This window comes from Rousettus aegyptiacus, unplaced genomic scaffold, assembly GCF_014176215.1.
Source record: "Rousettus aegyptiacus isolate mRouAeg1 unplaced genomic scaffold, mRouAeg1.p scaffold_m13_p_2, whole genome shotgun sequence".
Taxonomy (NCBI): Eukaryota; Metazoa; Chordata; class Mammalia; order Chiroptera; family Pteropodidae; genus Rousettus; species Rousettus aegyptiacus.
The window spans coordinates 112,256,931-112,275,088 of record NW_023416295.1 but is presented as its reverse complement, the minus strand read 5'-3'; the positions used below and the strand labels follow the sequence as shown (position 1 = coordinate 112,275,088).

Below are 18,158 nucleotides of genomic sequence, written 5' to 3'. Positions count from 1 at the left end.
AATATCCATAGTTTCATTCAATGTCATTTCATTGTAAAGTTGGTTAGATGAGGTAAGAACTTAACTCATTTCTATGGATTAGCCTATGTTAAAAATCAGTTTCCTTATACAGTTTCGCTTAAAGTCAAAAAACCTACCCATGAAGTGAGGCTTTACAGTGTTTTTCCCCTTACCCAAAGGTAATGTGTATTACTTCCCAAGGAAAGTAAGTATAGTAGTATTAATTAAAGCTGACAAAATAGGACCTAAATACTAATTTGAAAAGCTTTTTTGAGGCTATATTCAAAATGACAAATTTTACAACTCAGCTCCCCTGAAACCCAAGCAGTGTAGTGAGTTTTTAAAGTGGTCATTACGAAAGTAATCAGACAGCCTGAAATAGGGGCTCCTTAAGGACATCCTGTACGCAGTTCATTTCTTTGTACTCTGAAAGCCTAGCCCTCCCATACAGGATTTCATCCCTTGCCTTTCACTGCCGCCTTTTTTAAGTGGGGTACTGATGAAGCAGCAGGTTATAAACTTGGCTCAGTAAGTTTACATTTAACTACTCATTCGATTCCACCGTTTCTCCATGCATCTCTAAAACAAAACAGGTATTAAGTACACTATTCTGGGTACTTCAATAAAGGAACTAACTTAAGAATTACAGCTAATTCTCGATAAAACACCTGGTCAAGACACTCCTCCAAATTCTAACTACCTGAGGTACACAAAAAATCTTTTGTTAAGAACAGCTACCATAAGTGCCTTACACACATTAAATATTTAAAAATCTAGCAATGGAGGCCCTGCTTCATCACCCATCACCTAATATTCATACTTTCCTCTAGTACCAATAAAAAGACCAAAGAGAAGCAGGTAGGAATTTGAAACCCAAGGGCTGGACTTTAATTGCTTCACTAGTCATTTTCACAGCCCATCGTCTCTAAAACTTTCAGTGTAAGGACAACTAAGACAGGGGTCTCCAAAGTCCCAGGCGGCGGCCACGTGTCTAAGGAAGCCGCCGGGGGTTTCCCCGCCCAGCACGGTCACCGCCTCCAGTGGGCGGAGAGCCCAGGAGCCTCGCAGCCTCCCCGCCCCCTCGCCTCGTCCCCTCACAGCCCCTCCTTCCCATAGGAATTCGCAGCCTCCACCGTTCTTTCCATCCCCCAGCGGCCTCCCTCCGGGTATTAATTTTGAGGGATCAGGGACGTCGAGGCGGCAGGCGGCCCAGGCACTCGAGCCCAGCCCGTACCCGGGGAGCCTCCCGGTCCCTAACGCGCCGGCCATCCCCGCCTCAGGGAGCCTGGGCGACGCCGCGGCCTCGCCCGTCCGCGCGGAGAAGCCGGTGGAGCTCAGAGTACCTCCGCGCAGCCTGGCACGGCCTCCGACCCTCCCAGGCCGCACCACCCCCCGCGTCTCCTCAGCAGTTCCCCAGTAAAGCGCCGGCGGCCTCTCAGGATACAGGGTCGAAACGCTACGGACGTCTCTGGCTGTGATTTCCCAGGACGAGCCGAGAGGCCCCGGGCGGCCAGCACCCCCTGCTCTCGTTTCCCGGTCCCTCCCCTCCGCGCCGGCCACCCGGCCGACATTACGTTCCCCTTTCCCTTTCAGGCCCCCATCCGTTACCGGTGGCTAGCACGGGGAGCCAGGCGGCCGGAGCTGCGCAGGCAGTGACTCAGGGCAGCGACGTGAAGAGCAGGAGGCGGCGCCGCGAGCAGATGGCGCTAAAAAAGACCCGAGAGCCCGCCGCTCGCGCTCATATACAATTAGCGTCAGCACGTAGGCCCCGCTCCGCCGCCCTCCCCCCGCCTCGACGTCTCCTAGCAACGCGAGTGGGAGGCGGGCGCAGGACGGGTTGCATAGCAACAGAACTGTCCTTCTTCCTTAGCGACCTCCAGCCCTCTGTACCACGCTTGGGTTCCTCGGGTTCCCGCCGCCGCCGCCGCCGCCGGCGCCCCCTGCTACGCACACGCCATCTCTTCTTTTCCCCCTTTAAAAAAAGGAAATCTCAACCTCTTCCGTTCTGGGAAGGGCCCCGACCCGCGCGTGCCTCGACCCGTCCGCCTCGCCCTTGTTGGCGTGGTTCAGGGACGCGTGAAGGTGGCGGTCAGCCGCCGGGTTCAGGCTCGCCGCATCCTGATGGCGAGTGCTCCTCGTCCCAGCCGAATTCCTGAAGCTCCGCTTCCCCGGTAACCATTTTCTGTACCCGCCCATTTTTTCCCTAAGAATAACGGTTTTTTTTTTCTCCTTACCACCTCGGCGGAGTCTTCTATCGTTTTTGCTTTTCCTAACTCAGTGGATCTCCGTGGTTTCCCCTAACGTCCTTTTACTTGCCCTGTGATCTCTCACTTCTGCTTTAGATCTTTTGTTGGATAAAAATGGTATGTTTGTGTATTCTCTGGATGCCTTACAATGAGGACAGTCTTGTTTCATATTTCTTTAAAAGTAAATCCTATGTAAATCCTCAGGACTGTGAAACCACAAAGCTAGTTTTCAATTGATACAGGATTAACTAATATTCACTTTTAAAACAGTGGTTCTCAAAGCGTCTGAGGGTTCCCAGACCCTTTCAAGGTGGTCAAAAGTATTTACATAACACTTAACTAAAACATTATTTGCCTTTTGCACTCTCTCTCACAGTGGAGTTTTCCAAAGGCTACATGCATGACATGTGATATGGAAACATTGAAAACCGAAGTAAATATTAGAATCCAGTCATCTGCTGTTCAACCAGGCAGAAATTGGCAAAAACGGCAAACAATACCACTCTACTTAATTTTTTTGTTTGTTTTGGAAAGTAGTTACTTTTATTAACATTCAGTCATTGGAACCAATTCCACGCCAACAGAAATCCCCAACTTAGAGTGCAGTGAGGACAGACTGTAAACAGCTCATAATGAAGCATGGCTGTGGAACCAGCTCAACAGTGTTACAGCTTAATTATGAAACAGACTGGCGGTGAGGTGGTCCTGGGGTGAGGCCCTTCTCCAGCTAGATAGTGCTGCTCCGCTGTGGTCAGGTCAGGTCTAGTCAGGTCCAGCCTGCTCCACTCCGCCCTACTCCCCTCTGGTCCACAAGCATCTTCAGTGTTTCAGCTCCAGCCAGAGATGCACAGTCTTCAGCAGACAGAGAAAGTGTATTTTCTGAGCCAGAGGGGAGCTGACTTATATAGAGAAAAATCACTGTCCCTGGTCCCTAATTGGGCTATCCTCATGCAAATGAGGACTTCAAATGCTCACAGTTTGATTGTCCTGAAAGCGCTGTCCTGATTGGTCAGATTCAGGATCCTATACAATTAGGATCATAGCTGTATCCTAGTCAACCTAAAAAAATGAAACACTAATAAATTTCTAAAAAATGCACGTCTTTTAAAGTGATTTTTAATGGAGCTTCTCTGATTGGTCAGTGAAATTATTAATGGAGATGTAGATGCGCAGCCTTGTTGGGGTGGGGAAAGTCTCAGTCCTATTGGTGGAAATAGGATTCCTGGAACTCCTTTATAAGGGTTTGCTCAGATGGCAGACAGACATTCAGTGCTGGAGGCAAGAAGCTTAGAGCAGGCTTCTCCCAGAAAGGCAGTTAGCATGAGAGGCTCCTGTTTAGAAATGACCAGTAGGCTCTGTTTTTAAATTTGAACCCATTTAGTCACCAGGAGCTCTTCTAAGTAGATATCTTCTTTTGGGGGAGGTCAAAATTTTTCACATAAAAGATTATTTTATGTTAACATTTAATTGTTATTTATTGTTTTTATATCAAATAATACTCTAAATTTCTTAATTTTAATTTCTAATATGTTAAATATTGGTAACGCACATAAAAGTTTTGGGGGGCTTTCAATTTTTAAACGTGTAAAGGGGTCCTGATACCAAAAATTTTGAGAACCTCTTCTCTAAATGTTGCATTCCTTGAAACTTCAAACTGCCTGGAGTCATCTTTCATAATCCTCACATTTAGCAAGTATCTCTATTCCATTTCAGGGGATACAGTTTTTTCCTTGACATTCCCATAAGTCATTGAAATTAGTTGCTTTTCCCACTCTATGCTACAGATGCTTCAGTTTACTTATTCATTTTGTTTCTTCGTATGTAATTCTTTTGTTTTTCTCAAAAATTTTTTCATATACATCCCACTCAACAATGATGTAAGAGTAGTAAGGATTCTAATAATTAAAGCAATGACTCCTGATGAAGAACCCACAATATATAAAATAGGTAGACCCATGCCCAATATGTATATACACTTCGCACTAATTTCAATGGAGGCCTCAAGAGCACTGCATTCTAACCAAAGCTATGCACAATGCAAGATAATTAACATTAAAATGAACTAAATAGCTTTCTCTTTTCCATAAACCTTTTTGGTGGTAGAACTTATGATACCAAACTGAGACATCAGCCTTCATGATGGTTTCTATCCCACTCCAGGAGGCCCCACAAATTTCAGGCACTGACTTAAGGCTCCAAATTTCTGATGTTTCAACCCCCGCCCCCATACTTAAGGGCTTATCATTACCAGTTTCCATTCTTTTTTCTCCTCTTTTCTCCAATATCCTCCTCCAGCTCTTTACTCCAGCTCTTCCTCTTTTTCTTTCAACGTATCCTAGCCAACCAAAAAAAAAATGAAACACTCAAAATTGCTAATAATGCATGCCTTTTAATTTGATCTTTTGAACCACAGTTTTTAAATCTAAACCTCTGCCATTTAAGTCCAGATAAGGCCAGTCATTCATGCATTAATTCAACAAATATTTATATATCAGGAACAACTTGAGACACTGGAAATACAGCATTGAACAAGAAATACAAGGTTCTTGATTTTATTGCACTTATGTTCTAGTGAGGTGGGGCAAGTGACAGACAAGTAATGAAATAATTGTAGATATTAGTAAGTAAAAGAGCTTCGAAGAGAAGAAAATGAGACAAAGGGGTTGAAGATGACTGACCTGAAGAAACCATCGAGCTTTGCTCATTGACCCTTCTTAGACCCTCAAGTCAAGCAATGTAGTCAGCTCATCTAAATACTATAAATGGTGGCCCAGATCACTGATTTGGACCATACTAAACTTTCTATTAAAGTTTCTTTTTCCTTCATCCCCCATTATTTTCTTTTGGTAGATTTTTATAGCATCATAGCTTAGTGATTAGAAGTATGGCTTCAGGATCAACAGGCCAAGTTTCTTCCCAGTTGTGCTATGAAATTTCAAACAAAATGTAAATTGCAAGACATATAGTAAACATTATAAACCTCTTACTGAGATTTTGTTTTTGTTTTTATTTTAATTAATGGTCGAAGGAACTTCCCTTAAATCCTCTTATAGTGCTATTTTTTGTGACATATTTTATCAAAAGCTATTTTGCCACACATTTTTAAACATGTTTTTCTTAACTGGAACAATCCACACTGATTACCACAAAAGTATTCCACGGTTCTAAATATTGAATACAGACACTGTAGAGATCAACCAGACAAGGCAATAACAAAGACACTAGCATATTTTAAATATGCTTGTCTATATTTCAGTCCCTAAGTAGTAGGAAAGTGCATAGGCTTAAAAGTCATAGATTCATCCCAACACTCTGTGACCTTGCATAAGTACTTATACACTCCAACGCTTAGGCTTCCTCATCTTAAAGTGCATTAATAGTTCTAATAACACTTGACTCTTCTTTAGTGTGAGACACAGAAATATATGTAAGCCTCCCAAATCAATGACTTGCACTTTACTCAATAAATGTTTATTTTCTCCCCTCCCAATTAGTCAACATGTAAAATGTCTAATGCCACCAATAATAATTATCATCCAAAACTACACAAGTTATATTTAAATAATTGTTTTCTTAGTTTTGAATCTGGTTGATTGTATTTTTCCTTTTTTTTTTTTTTTCAAATTATTATGCATGTGAAACATAAAACCAATCTAAATTCCAGTGGAGAACTGTGAATAAGTTGCTTTGAATTACTCCCCCTACATCCAGAAAAGGATTAATAGATTTTTTTTGGAAAATATATTTTGCTATCATTTTTATTTGAAATTATTATAGATTCACACTGTCTTACAAAATAGCATAGAGATATCCATGTAAATTTTATCCAGTTTACCATAATGGTACAAATAATCCATAGTCTTATTGAGATTTTCCCAGTTTCACTTGGACCCACTTACGTGTGTTCGTAAATTTAGTTCTGGGCAAGGTTGTCAAATGTATAAGTTTGTATATCTATCATGGCAGGCAAGATACAGAAGAGTTCTAACACTGCAAGTTTCCCTGATGTTGCCCTTTTATGGTAATTGGTCCCCTCCCTAATTTACATGCCAAATATGGTCCTTTCTTCCCAGATTTTACTTTTTCCTTTTCTTTCTCACAAATAGACCACATAGGCAGAAAATAGGCCATTCCTTAGTGTGGATTGTCAATATTTCTTACCTGAACTGTTTATAATAGCCTTGCCATTGGTCTCCCTAATATCAATCTCTTATTCCTCTCTGATCTGCATTACCAAAGTTTTGGTTCTAAAGTGCAAATATAATCAAGCCCGCTTTGTCATAAAATGTTCAATGGTACTTTATGTCTACATGACAAAATAAGGCCTACAAAGTCCGTTCCAATTCAAAGCCATTCTATTTTTCTAGACATACTCCCCACTACTTATCATCATGAACTCCATACCTTATGACTTTGAACTACTCACCAGACACTCAATATGCCAAGTGTTTTCATATGTTCCACTCTTCCCTTCTACTTCAACATCTAGTTCAAATTTTTGTCTTCTTTGGGGAAACTTCCCTAACCCACAAAGTCATATCTGGCTGCATGCTTTTGTCTGTTTTCAGACAACTTTTTTCTGTATGCATGTATGATGCATGTACGTATGTTCCCACATTTTCTTCTCCTTCAACACATAGTATTCTAGATTGTTCATTGCTATAGGGCAGTCTTTGTTTTTGTATACTCTTGGTTTAAACGGTGACTAGCCAGGCAAGGCCTTCAATAAACATTTGTTTGAGAGAATAAAATAAAAGGAAAAAAAAGCAAGAAAGAGAGTGAGAAAGGGAGGAAGGAAAGGGAAATAGAAGTCATTGAAAAAAAGAACAAAAGTCATAATACCTTGTTAAATAATCCTCTGTTGAAGACAATTGTATCAGCTCTACCTTTATCATAGAGTCTGTTTCATAGAAAAATGTTTCTATAGAGAAAACTTGATAATCTGGTCTAAGCAAGATGATTTTTGGATATAGTTTGGATATTGTTTGAATATTTGTTTGGATATTATTTTTCTTCATACATGAAAAAACTTACTGATAAAAAAGAAAGAAATACTGAAATCCTTGAGATTATAATGAATAAAGAAAATAAATTACATAGTATTATTTAGAGACAGTTGGAGTGTCTGTTATTGAGATAATTGATAGTGAAATGTGATGGATGCACACCATAGAGTATTATGCAGCAGGAACATTGATTGTAATATGGCAACAAGGATGAATTTGTAAAATGCAGTGTTTGCAAAAATAAAATCAGAATTAGATATCATTACACTCCCATTAGAATTGCTCCAGTTGAAAACAAACAAACAAAACAAAACAACAACAACACCTGATGTTACAAAATGCTGGTAAAGATGTAGAATAACAGGAACTCTCATTCATTACTGATATAAATGCAAAATAGTACAGGCATTTTTGGAAGATAGTTTGGCACTACCTTATAAAATTAAATACCTTACTTTAAGTTATTATACCTTAAGGTAAGGTAAAATGGAATACTACTCAGAAATAAAAAAGAACAAGCTACTAATTTACTCAGCAACAAGGATAAATCTCAAATGCATTTTTCCTAAGTGAATGAAGTCAGATTCAAAAGGTTATATGGCATATGGAAAAGGCAAAATTATAGGGCAGAAAACATATCAATGGTTGCCAGGGGTTCAGGAGGAGTGAAGAGTTGACTCCAAAGGGACTGCAGAGGGAGGGAATTTTTTTTAAAGTAATGAATCGTTCTATACTCTATAGGTAGTGCTTACCTATAGACTTTATACTTACAAGCCTTATCAATTTGTCAGAATCTATATGTTGTATTCAAATGTTAAAAGATCAACCAGGATGTTGAAGGATCCTAGGATGGAATGCAGATTGTCAAATTAATCTAACCGTATTGCATATATGTAATATTGGAGGGGTAGATCATAAAGCAAATGATTTTGGAAAATTGTTTTCACTAGATATTATAAGGCTGAAGGCAAAAAGAGCTGTGCATAAACATTGTACTCTATTAGTAAATTTGTTCCTAATTGGGGTAAGTATTGGGAATTCTAAAACTAATTTACCTGTATACTAGGAAATCTATATTAGTTTGTTAAGGCTGCTATAGCAAAGTACCAAATCGAGTGGCTTAAGCAACAGAAATTTATTGTCTCACAGTTCTGGATACTAGCAATCTGAAATCAAGGTGTTGAGAGAGTTGGTCCCCTGTAAGTGTTGTGAGGGAAGGATCTGCTCCAGGCCTTCATATTTGGCTTGTAGATGTTCATCTTCTCCCCAAGTCTTCACTTTGTGCTCTTTCTATGAATGTGTCTGTGTCCAAAATTCCTCTTTCTATAAGGGAATCATATTGGATTAGGGCCCATCCTAACAACCACATTTTAACTTACTTACTCCTTACTCTGTAAAGACCTTCTCCATATAGATCATGTTTTGTGGTTCTGGGGGCTAGGACTTCAACATATGAACTTTGAGAGGATATAATTCGACCCATAATTACTAGGGTCAAACAAATAAGTAATTGGAGATAAGGGGAGCTAGATCTCTCACTATCAGAGAAAAAGGCACAAATAAGAAAGGAAAGAATACTAAAATGAGCTTTGTGGTACTAAATTGGAGGCGGCAATATCACTATGAATTCATGTTTATAGGTAGATGGATGTGTGCATATATAAATTAGTATATATACATATATTTCCTAGCTCTGTCCATTGAGAGGGCCTAGAAGCAGTGACACTCAGCCCCCAGGTGTTTATTTCTACATACCATTTACATACAATGTATTAATTAAATACAAACATATATGTATGTAAATATTAAACACATTGAAATGGGGGTAGTAGGGAATAAGAGTGGAATACAGAAAAGGAGAATCAATTTATTTATCTAGAGGGGTCTTATCAGGGAGTGGGAAGGAGTTACAAGGAAGTTCTTTAAAAAAATTGGAATGTGACTGCACCGTTTGCCAATACTAGACATTCATTACCTTTCATTTTTTCAATATTCTATCTTTACAGGATTAACTTGTGATTCATATATTGAAAGGTTGGTTTTTAAGCTAGAAGAAACTAAGAGCAGTAAAATTAGATTTCTCATCAGTTGTAGTAAATTTGAGCAATCAAAAGAAACAAGATAAAATGTAGATATAAAATCTTAAAAATCAAGTCAGCAGCAATGGTGATAATAATCACTAACATTCATTAAATATCTTCTATGTGTCAGACATTTCTATAGAGTTTTATAAATATTAGCTCACTTAATACTCACAACACCCCTAGGAGACACTATTATTATCCCTATGTTGTTGAGGTTTAGAGAAATCCAGGACCTGTCCCTAGGATACACATTCCATAAGTGGCTGAGTCAGAATTTGAATACAGGCAGCCTGGCGATTTGAATACAGGCAGCCCGGTGTCAGAGCCTGAGCCTGTAATTGTATCCTTTCTAGTTCAATGCATAAGATATCCCAGAATTCAAGGAATTTACTCTAAGAGAAACAGACATATAAGCAAACAGTTACAACTCAATATAAGTGCTAATAATAGAGAAGAGGGTATCAGAAAAGATGTGAAAGTGACACTTTTGAAAACAAATCTTGAAAGTTAGAACTTGCTATACAACAAGAGCAGGACAGCATTCCTGGCAAGAGAACGGCCATATGGAAGACACTTTGGTCTAGCTGTTGAAGGTCACACAGGAAATACATGTGGAATACAAAACTATTCAAACAAGGACTTCGCCTTTGGCTGGGCATGGATTTCATACACAGAAAAACTCTAGTCAAGTCATAAATTGTGTTGGTATCAAGTGTTTGCCAGTTCAGTTTGGGCCAATCATTCTCACTATTTTCAGCCATCAAACTGAACCTCTTTATTTAATTCCAGAAATGTCATTTCTTAGTAATGCAAAAATGCATTTACATAGTTTTACACAATCAAGGTTGTATTCTTTACGAGTCACAAACCAGATTGAATCTATTTTCCCTATGAAGCAATCTTTTTTAGAAACAGTTTTGAAAAACATGTCACAAAAATCCAGAGTAGAGTAATAAACAGAGGGCCTGAAGCAGCAAACACTATGGCTTACTATGTGTTAGCCATTTTTTCTAAATTGTCTACATGTTTTAGCTCACTTAACTTTCCTAACAACCCTGTGAGGTAGCTAATTTCATTATCACTATTTTATAGATGAGCTCACTGAGGTACAGAATGGTTAAGTAACTTATGCAAAGTTGCAATCAGCTTAGTAACTGATAGAGCTAGGACTCAATAAAATCAGATAATTCCAGTCTAAATAGAAAAGAGCGATGCTATTGGGTTCTTTAATTCATTTCTTAATTCAACGGATGATCTAGTATGGCCTAGATCAATGGTCACAAACTTAAACATCTACAGTTGCCAGGCAAAGAACATATTGTGTGAAGTCAGCCAGGTAAAGGACATAGGGAGTGTAGGGTTTGTGAACATGGAGATTGCCCGTTTCATTTAAAGGGGGCAGTAACTCTTCGGCTTCAGTCAGTTGTTGTCACATGGGTTCGGTATTATCAGATTTCTCAATTTTTTAAGAGGAGCTGACTTTCATATGAAATCTTCCAATTGGGGAGAAGTGTATAAAATAAGTTCAGTTCTGATGTGCTGTGTTTGAAATAGCTGTGATTCCTTCAGCAGTTAGAAAGTTGAATGCCCTTGCAGGAAAATAATTTGGGGGTCAAGTATGGATTTAGAAGTCTTCAACACAAGGAGTGTAGATGAAGATGCCCGTGGAAAAGTGAAGAAGAAAATAAGAGGACTGGGAACTCCATCATTTAAAGAGTTGGAAGAAGAGTTTGTAAGTAAGAGCTGGTCTAGAAGAAAAGGCAGAGATGAGTAGTATCTGACACCAGAGGGGGAAGGTAAATGGGGAGGGTTTATCAGTCTATTCTTGCTAAGAGTTGATGTACTGATTCCCTTGGGTAGAAGAGAGCCTTGATCTCAATAAGAAGAGCTACTACAAGTTCAAAGAATAATTTTGAAAGTCCAAGTAGGCTATGACTTTTCTAAATCAAAAATTAGTACTAGAGAAGGATCCTAGCACTTTCCTACTGCTAAATGATGGTTCTCATTTAAAAGGCAGAAGTAATTAACTTCCATTTTTTAAATTTTAGTGATATTTTATTAGCATAATAATTATTATTCCACTTCTTTGCGTTTTTATAAATATATATTCAGTTTGTTCTTATGACATTTTGAAACATCTGAAAATCTATCGGATTTCACCAGAACCACCCATAACAAACACTGTGATTCTTTTTGGGAAAGCAATACCCATTTAGATTTATAATGACATAAAAGAATTTTTTACCTACAAGTTTACACTTGGTTAACATATCAAAAATTATTTCTAACTTTGTTCATATACTTTTTTTTACACTGAATTTAGGATGCCTTCTTCTAGCACAAGAGGAGTAAAGGAATGTATTTACTTGTTGGGTTCATGGAGGTAATAAATAAAATCTATTTTCCCTACCTGAGTTTAGAATCTATAGATAGATGCAGGAGGCAGGCAACTGAAGATCAAAACAGCAACTTACTTACAGATAAGTTGAGTTGGAAAACAGGGCTTCAAATCTGCATGGACTTCACCTCTATCACAGATCTCCTTGCAGGCACAGACACCTCCATTCCCTTAGCAAGGCAGAATGCAGAACTGGACAGACACATTCTGAAGAAAAGAGAACCCAAGACGAGACTGGGCTTTACTTGCCCTGTTCTTTTTCCCAAACACCCCAATCAGACACATCGCTCCTGCCCAGGGATAAGCAATCCAGACTGGAAAGGGTAAAGCAGGCTTTTCCAGCCGAGATTATTCTACATGGAAATTTGAGGTGGGAAATGGAGGCCCCTCTGTAATACTTCCTACTGCCTTATCTCCTTTCAAGCTCATCCCACAAGGTAGGTCCTATTATCCCCACATAGCTAAAGTTGGACTCAGACCCAGGTCATAGGATTTCAGAACAGTGTCCTTCATACCACCCCAGGAAGCTATACCCCTAGGGTCTGTAGTTAAATGGAATATCTCATTTAAATTCATTGGATGGGCAGTTAGGGAAGAGGTAATAAAGAAATAGCCAAAAAAGGCACAGTAGTGGGATTCAGGAGACCTAGAACATGGTTGTAACAATGTTACCAACTGGTTGCTTGATCATGGTGAAGTCATTCACTTCTCTGTTTCTTAGTTTCTTCACCTGGAAAACCATTTTAGAAAGTCTTGCCATTCTACTACCTAGAAGATTAAATAAGATACTTCATTTAAGCACTTTGAATCGGCATCAAGCTGTAGTAAGAAAAGGACAGTTATTATTTGGGATGTAACTATTATTTCAATAATCTTAAATAAAATAGGGAAATCAGACTGTTTTTCTGAATGTTTACATTTAAAAAGCCAATGTTTTAGAGGCTGGCAGAGGTAAATTTAAATCCCAGAGTCCTTCACTGGGTAAACCTGGACAAGTAATTTAATCTTTCTGAATCTTGAAGAGGATCAGAATATGCCACCCCAAAATATGCCGCTTTGGCATAAAGATTATTTTCAAGTGAAGGCAATTGGAAGTCAGCAGATGCAAAAAGAGTTCTCTGCCCTCCCCACACTGCCTAAAAGCAGGGTGTAAGTTTCCCAAGGAGGAAGGGGGCTGCCCTGTACCAGGGAGAGAAGAGTGACTTCTATCCGCAAAGATGAGAAAGTCAACACCAACATGAGTTTGCATAAAAAAGGCCTTATGAAAATAACCCTTGGCTTCCATTAGTTGTCCCCATACATTTCCTAGTCATTTCTCCAGAAGTTATCATCCTTTGAAGCCAAAATCCTCTTCCTTATTTAAGAAGGGTATAAAAGCTCCTAAGTATACCAGCTTTTTTGAATTTCACTTATTTTTCTGTAAACTCCTGTGTACATAAGTAGTAATAAAAATGTGTGCCTTTTCTCCTGTTAATCTGTCTTTCGTTAGCTTAACTCACAGGCACTATTGATGCAGTGGACCTAAGGGAGTAGAGGGAAAAGTTTTTCCTCCCAGACAACCTCCTTCTGAATTTGTGAATAATTATAGGTTCTTTATCTAATAGGGTTTTGTGAGGATTAAATTAAGGGCCCAGTTTACTCCATAAGTGTTAGTTTTCTCTCTTTTTCTTGTCTTAATCTAAGGATCGACTTACCTACAGAAAGGTTTATCTTCTTGTCAAGTTGTTTTTATATACATAAACCATTTGACTGAAAAATTGTCTTTTTTGACTAGTATAACTGTATTTTTGTAATTGCTGGGTTAATGCGTTAATTAAATATAATTCCAAGACTCAGCATTATAGAAGAAATTGGCAGACATCTCTCATACCCCATAATACCTGTCTTGAGTACTCGAATTCTAAAACATTAGTTCTTATCAAAATAATTAACTTATATAGCAAGAAACCTACTTCAGTTAATTTCTGGCATCAGCACATAAATATATGTTAATCACTGATTCGGTCATTCAATTGCAAAGTTTTATTAAGCAATTGCTATGTTCAGATGCTGAATTCTATAATGCTGGGGGACACAATTGATGATCTAGTTGAGGATATATCCTATATAAACATAATAAAAGGAAGAATGAACCATAATAAGGAATAACATTCTATGAAAGTTACATAACCTCCATTTCCTCCCCTACAAAATAGAAATAACACTTTTGATCCCACAGAACTGCTAAAATCATTATATAAGATAATAAAGTTGAAATTAGAAGAATTGAAAATAGAAGCCTTGGTGGAAACTGTTATTTACCCACTAAAATTTATTCTCCTTTCCACTATTGAGATATGACTATATTACTAAGTTACTAAGTTTTTGCCATACAATATAGCAGAAATGACATGCGCCTCTTCTAGGCTTGGGTTTTAAGACATTTAATCTGCCTTCTCTATGTTCTTATTGACTTTTTTAGCTATAGAGCCTGGCTTGGTGGCTAAGGCTCTACACGGACATGCCCCAGGGTGTGATGGAGAAATCGAATGGCTGCTTTGCTGACCTGCACCACCCTCTATGTCATAATGGTTACATGACAGAGAAATATACTCTATAGTCTTTAAGCCACTGTAGCGTTGGGTCTCTGTCATAGCAATTTGGTCTCATCCAAATCAATATGGCACAGGTCTAAGAATTTGGCGAGGCCTTTACAAGCTTTTGAATGTATGTTTGTGTAACTAGGAGTACAGGTATAAGAAGTAAGTGGCTCAGTGATGAGTCTAGTTCTTATTTCTGACAGGCCTAAGCACACTGGGAGGTAAAAAGATGAAGGAAAGGGACTAATATTACTCTTTAAGTTATTGTGAAGCATCGATTCCAAAGTAAGCAAGGAAACATTGCAAATTAGAGGACAATCAGAGAAAAAAATGTTTCTCTTTCTCCTTAAAAATTTACTAGATGGTATAGTCTTCAAGAACTAATGTTTTCTTTGTGTGTGTGTGTGTGTGTGTGTGTGTGTGTGCTTGTGTGCGTGTGTGTGTGTGTGTGTGTGTGGTCATGGGGCACCAGTATTTCTGTGGTGGTGGGGTGGGGAGAGAGACACACAGAGGCACAGACACACAGCAAGACTAAGAGAAAGACACAGAGAGACAGAGACAAAGAGGCACGCAGAAGAAGAGATATAGATATTTCAGATCTAATAGTTACTCTCTGGATAATTGGACAAAAAATTGAAGAGGATGGTCTAGAACTCGTTCTGGTGGGAAAACGTCAAAAGATATGTATTTGGAGTGTGCGTACATATTTTGGCTGCCCTTCAGAACCTGGATTACTGGGTCATTCTCTGCAATCAGTGGGACACCCCCATAGACTAAATGTTTATTCCACCCCCTGTGCCCAGATTCACACATTCAAAACTAACCTCCAGTGTGATGGCATTAGGAGATGGGTGCTTATATTATGAAGGTGGCGTCCTCATGAATGGGATTAATGCTCTTATGAAAGAGACCCCAGAGAGCTCCCTGACCCCTTCTGCGATGTGAGGACATCAAGAAGATGACAGTCTATGAATCAGGAAGCTGGCATTCTCCAGACACCAAATCTACCCGCATCTCATCTTGGACTTCTCAGTCTCCAGAACTGTGAGAAATAAATATCATTTAAGTCACACAGTATGTGGTATTTTTGTTCCAGGAGCCTGAACAGACTAAAATAGACACCACCAACTCCAGCCCACAGACATACCTTTGGGACCTGGAGTGGTGAAGGTCATCATTGGCAGCCAAAGGCAGTTTCTGAATGCTCTTTTATACTGAATAACTCAAACTCAGGGGAAGAAATAAGGATCCTGGAACAAGCTCTGTGGATAGAGGATGAGTATGCAGATGGGGAGACCTAAGAAAAAGGAAACAGAGGAAGAACTAGCTAGAGCTGCTCCATCCAGTGCGGTCAACACTACCTTAATGTAGCTACTGAGCACTTGAAATGTGGCCAGTCTGCATTATGATGTGTTATAAGTGTAAAATCCACATCAGATCCAACGATAGCCCAAAAAAAGAGTATAAAATATTTTATTAATATTTTAATGTTAATGATTTGTTGAAACGATAATATTTTGTATTCAATAAAACATTATTAAAATTAATTTTACCTGTTTCTTTTTACTTTTTTTAAAATGTGCCTGTTAAAAACTTTAAAATCACATTTGTGGCTTGAATTATATTTCTATGGTATTGCACTGGTCTAGACCAGGGGTCAGCAAACTTTAGCCCAAAGGCCAAACCCTCCCAATGCCTACTTTTGTAAATAAAGTTTTATTGGAACACAGCCAAGTCTATTCGTTTACATATTGTCTATGGCTGTTTTTCCTACCATGGCGAAGTTGAACTGTCGCAAAAAAGACAAACTATTCAAAGCCTAGCCTATTTACTACATGACCATTACATAAAAAGTTTGCCAACCTCTGTTATATTTAACCTACAGTTTAAAATAATTTTCCCTTGAACTCTATAACTTATTTTAGTAACCCCAAGTTTAGATAAAGACTGAACAACTATATAGGCTTCAGTGGCATATAAAGGAAAATAAATTCAAGACAATAGAAAATGTGAGACCTGCCTCTCCGCCTCCAACCCCCACCCCACTCCTTTCATCTATCTGCAGGCATTTGTGTTGAGGCAGCTGCACCCTATCAAGGAATTTTAGGTGAAGACCAACATCAAAGAGCGTGTGTGTGTGTGTGTGTGTGTGTGTGTGTGTGTGTGTGTGTGTGTAGGTGATATGAGTCCTGTTTGAACTGAAAATGATAGGGTGGGAGGGACCCCATGCTGACAGAGTTCAAAAGGAAAATCTTCAAAAGTAAACTTTATAGTAGAGGGCATCAAGGTGGCTTGTAATGGGAGTTTGGGGTGGGAGTGGCAGATGCATTCTTCACTAACGAATTACAGACTAATAGGATACACAGAATAGTATCCTGGTTAAAGGGTGGAGAGATGTGGGTTTGTAATCCTGGTTCTGCTGCTAACTAGCAATACTGCTTCAGAGTTGTGAAGATGAAATGAAATCATGATTAAATGGCTTGCATACTGCCTAACATGTATCAAGCACTTAGAAGATTACTATTATTTTATTTTATAAACAAAATACAGATAAATTTAGAGAGGAAGTAGAAATAGTCTTAATTTTTAAAAATAATAGGAGTTTTGGAGAAAACTGCAAAGACAATGAGGAGGAAACATAATTTGTTTTTTGTTACTAAATCCTGACTTAATACTACATGCAGCTGTGGAGTAACAAATGCTTCCTTTGTTATTGGCTGATGATTTCTATCTTGTCTTTCTGTCCTCCTGTCTGTGACACCTAGGTCTGAGGAAGGTATAGTATCATGAGAAGTAGCATAGTCCTACATGAAAATGAAATGCTGCTTTAGATTTTTCAAAAGATTCCCACTTTTTTGAAGTCTCCCTCCTACTCCACTGGCCTCCTGTGGCAGGTTATTCTCTTTCTACTGGGCCTGAAATCCACCTCCCCTTTCCACCCCCAGAATTATTCTAAGAGTTAGTGTAATGGACTCCAGAAGGTCACTGTTACAATATATCTGAAGAGACAGGAAGAAGAAAGCACAGATATGTGTTTCATTGTGTGTGTTTGAGTTTTTTGTTTTTTTGTTTTTTGTGTGTTTTTTTTTTGGTGGTGGTGTTTTTCCTGCTATTGAAACTTGATTTGTTTCCTATTTCTGATTAAATGGTTTAGAATTCTCTTCTTTGAGGCTAGAGCTACTGCTATTGTGTGCGTGCATGTGTGTGTGTGGGTGGGGGAGGGCGGCATTGCTGTCAGAAATGTGCGCTAGCAGGCCTAGTTTGTTTCAACCTTCTTTCTAGGTATAAAGTGCAGAGTCTTCTGTCCTAAGTGGTAAACGGATGCTCAGCTTTGAAATTCCGTTTTCCTGCCTCAGTTCATTAAAATTTTGCCCCAGAAACCTATTAGGCTCCCTATGTTTATGAATTCTGAATCTTGCCTCCCAGGAGCCAATGAGAAAGGCTCTCCTAGAGTCTTCTGAGATTCAGAAGTGCAAAATTAATGACCTTAAGTTAGGTCTGCTTTTGACAGCAGTCAAAAGTCACATGGCCCCTTATCCAATAATATTCTTTCCACCCAAAGTTCTCAATCCTCTCTCCCTTTCTTGCATTCTCCGAAAAGGAGAATAAGTGAAAACAGGTTCTGTCTAGGCTTTGGATAAACCTCCTGAACTCTGAGGATTTTCTACTATTGTTCTCAGGCTTTTTGGAGAAGCTTCTCCTTTTTCAATGCCTCAAGAGACCAGCTGAAGCCAGCCACCTTTAGGAGGTGGAGACGAGGGACGGCCTTGTCATCCAATCTCTTTGTTTGCTATCTTGAAAAACAGGTACCATTGGGGCTGTGACGCAATCCGTTAGTGCACAGT

General features: G+C 39.0%; 1 protein-coding gene and 1 long non-coding RNA gene across 8 annotated transcripts in view; both read right to left on the bottom strand.

The window, feature by feature from the left end:
• NAP1L1 (nucleosome assembly protein 1 like 1) overlaps nt 1-1,740 on the bottom strand; it is a 29,722-nt gene extending 27,982 nt beyond the window's left edge. For all 4 annotated transcript variants that reach the window (XR_001596111.2, XM_016138203.2, XM_036238019.1 and 1 more), the window contains exon 1: nt 1,609-1,740. The gene's annotated coding sequence lies outside the window, so the exon portion shown is untranslated. The remainder of the gene's footprint in view (nt 1-1,608) is intronic.
• A 2,057-nt stretch (nt 1,741-3,797) lies between these two features.
• The window catches only part of LOC107507166, a 71,411-nt gene continuing 57,050 nt past the window's right edge, over nt 3,798-18,158 (bottom strand). For 2 of the 4 annotated variants that reach the window (XR_001596108.2, XR_004956006.1), the window contains 5 exons: nt 15,461-15,610; nt 12,407-12,502; nt 11,811-11,941; nt 8,024-8,575; nt 3,798-4,581 (listed from right to left, as the gene is read on the bottom strand). This is a non-coding gene — a long non-coding RNA (uncharacterized LOC107507166). The remainder of the gene's footprint in view (nt 4,582-8,023; nt 8,576-11,810; nt 11,942-12,406; nt 12,503-15,460; nt 15,611-18,158) is intronic. The other 2 variants (XR_001596109.2, XR_001596110.2) reach the window with 2 other exon arrangements.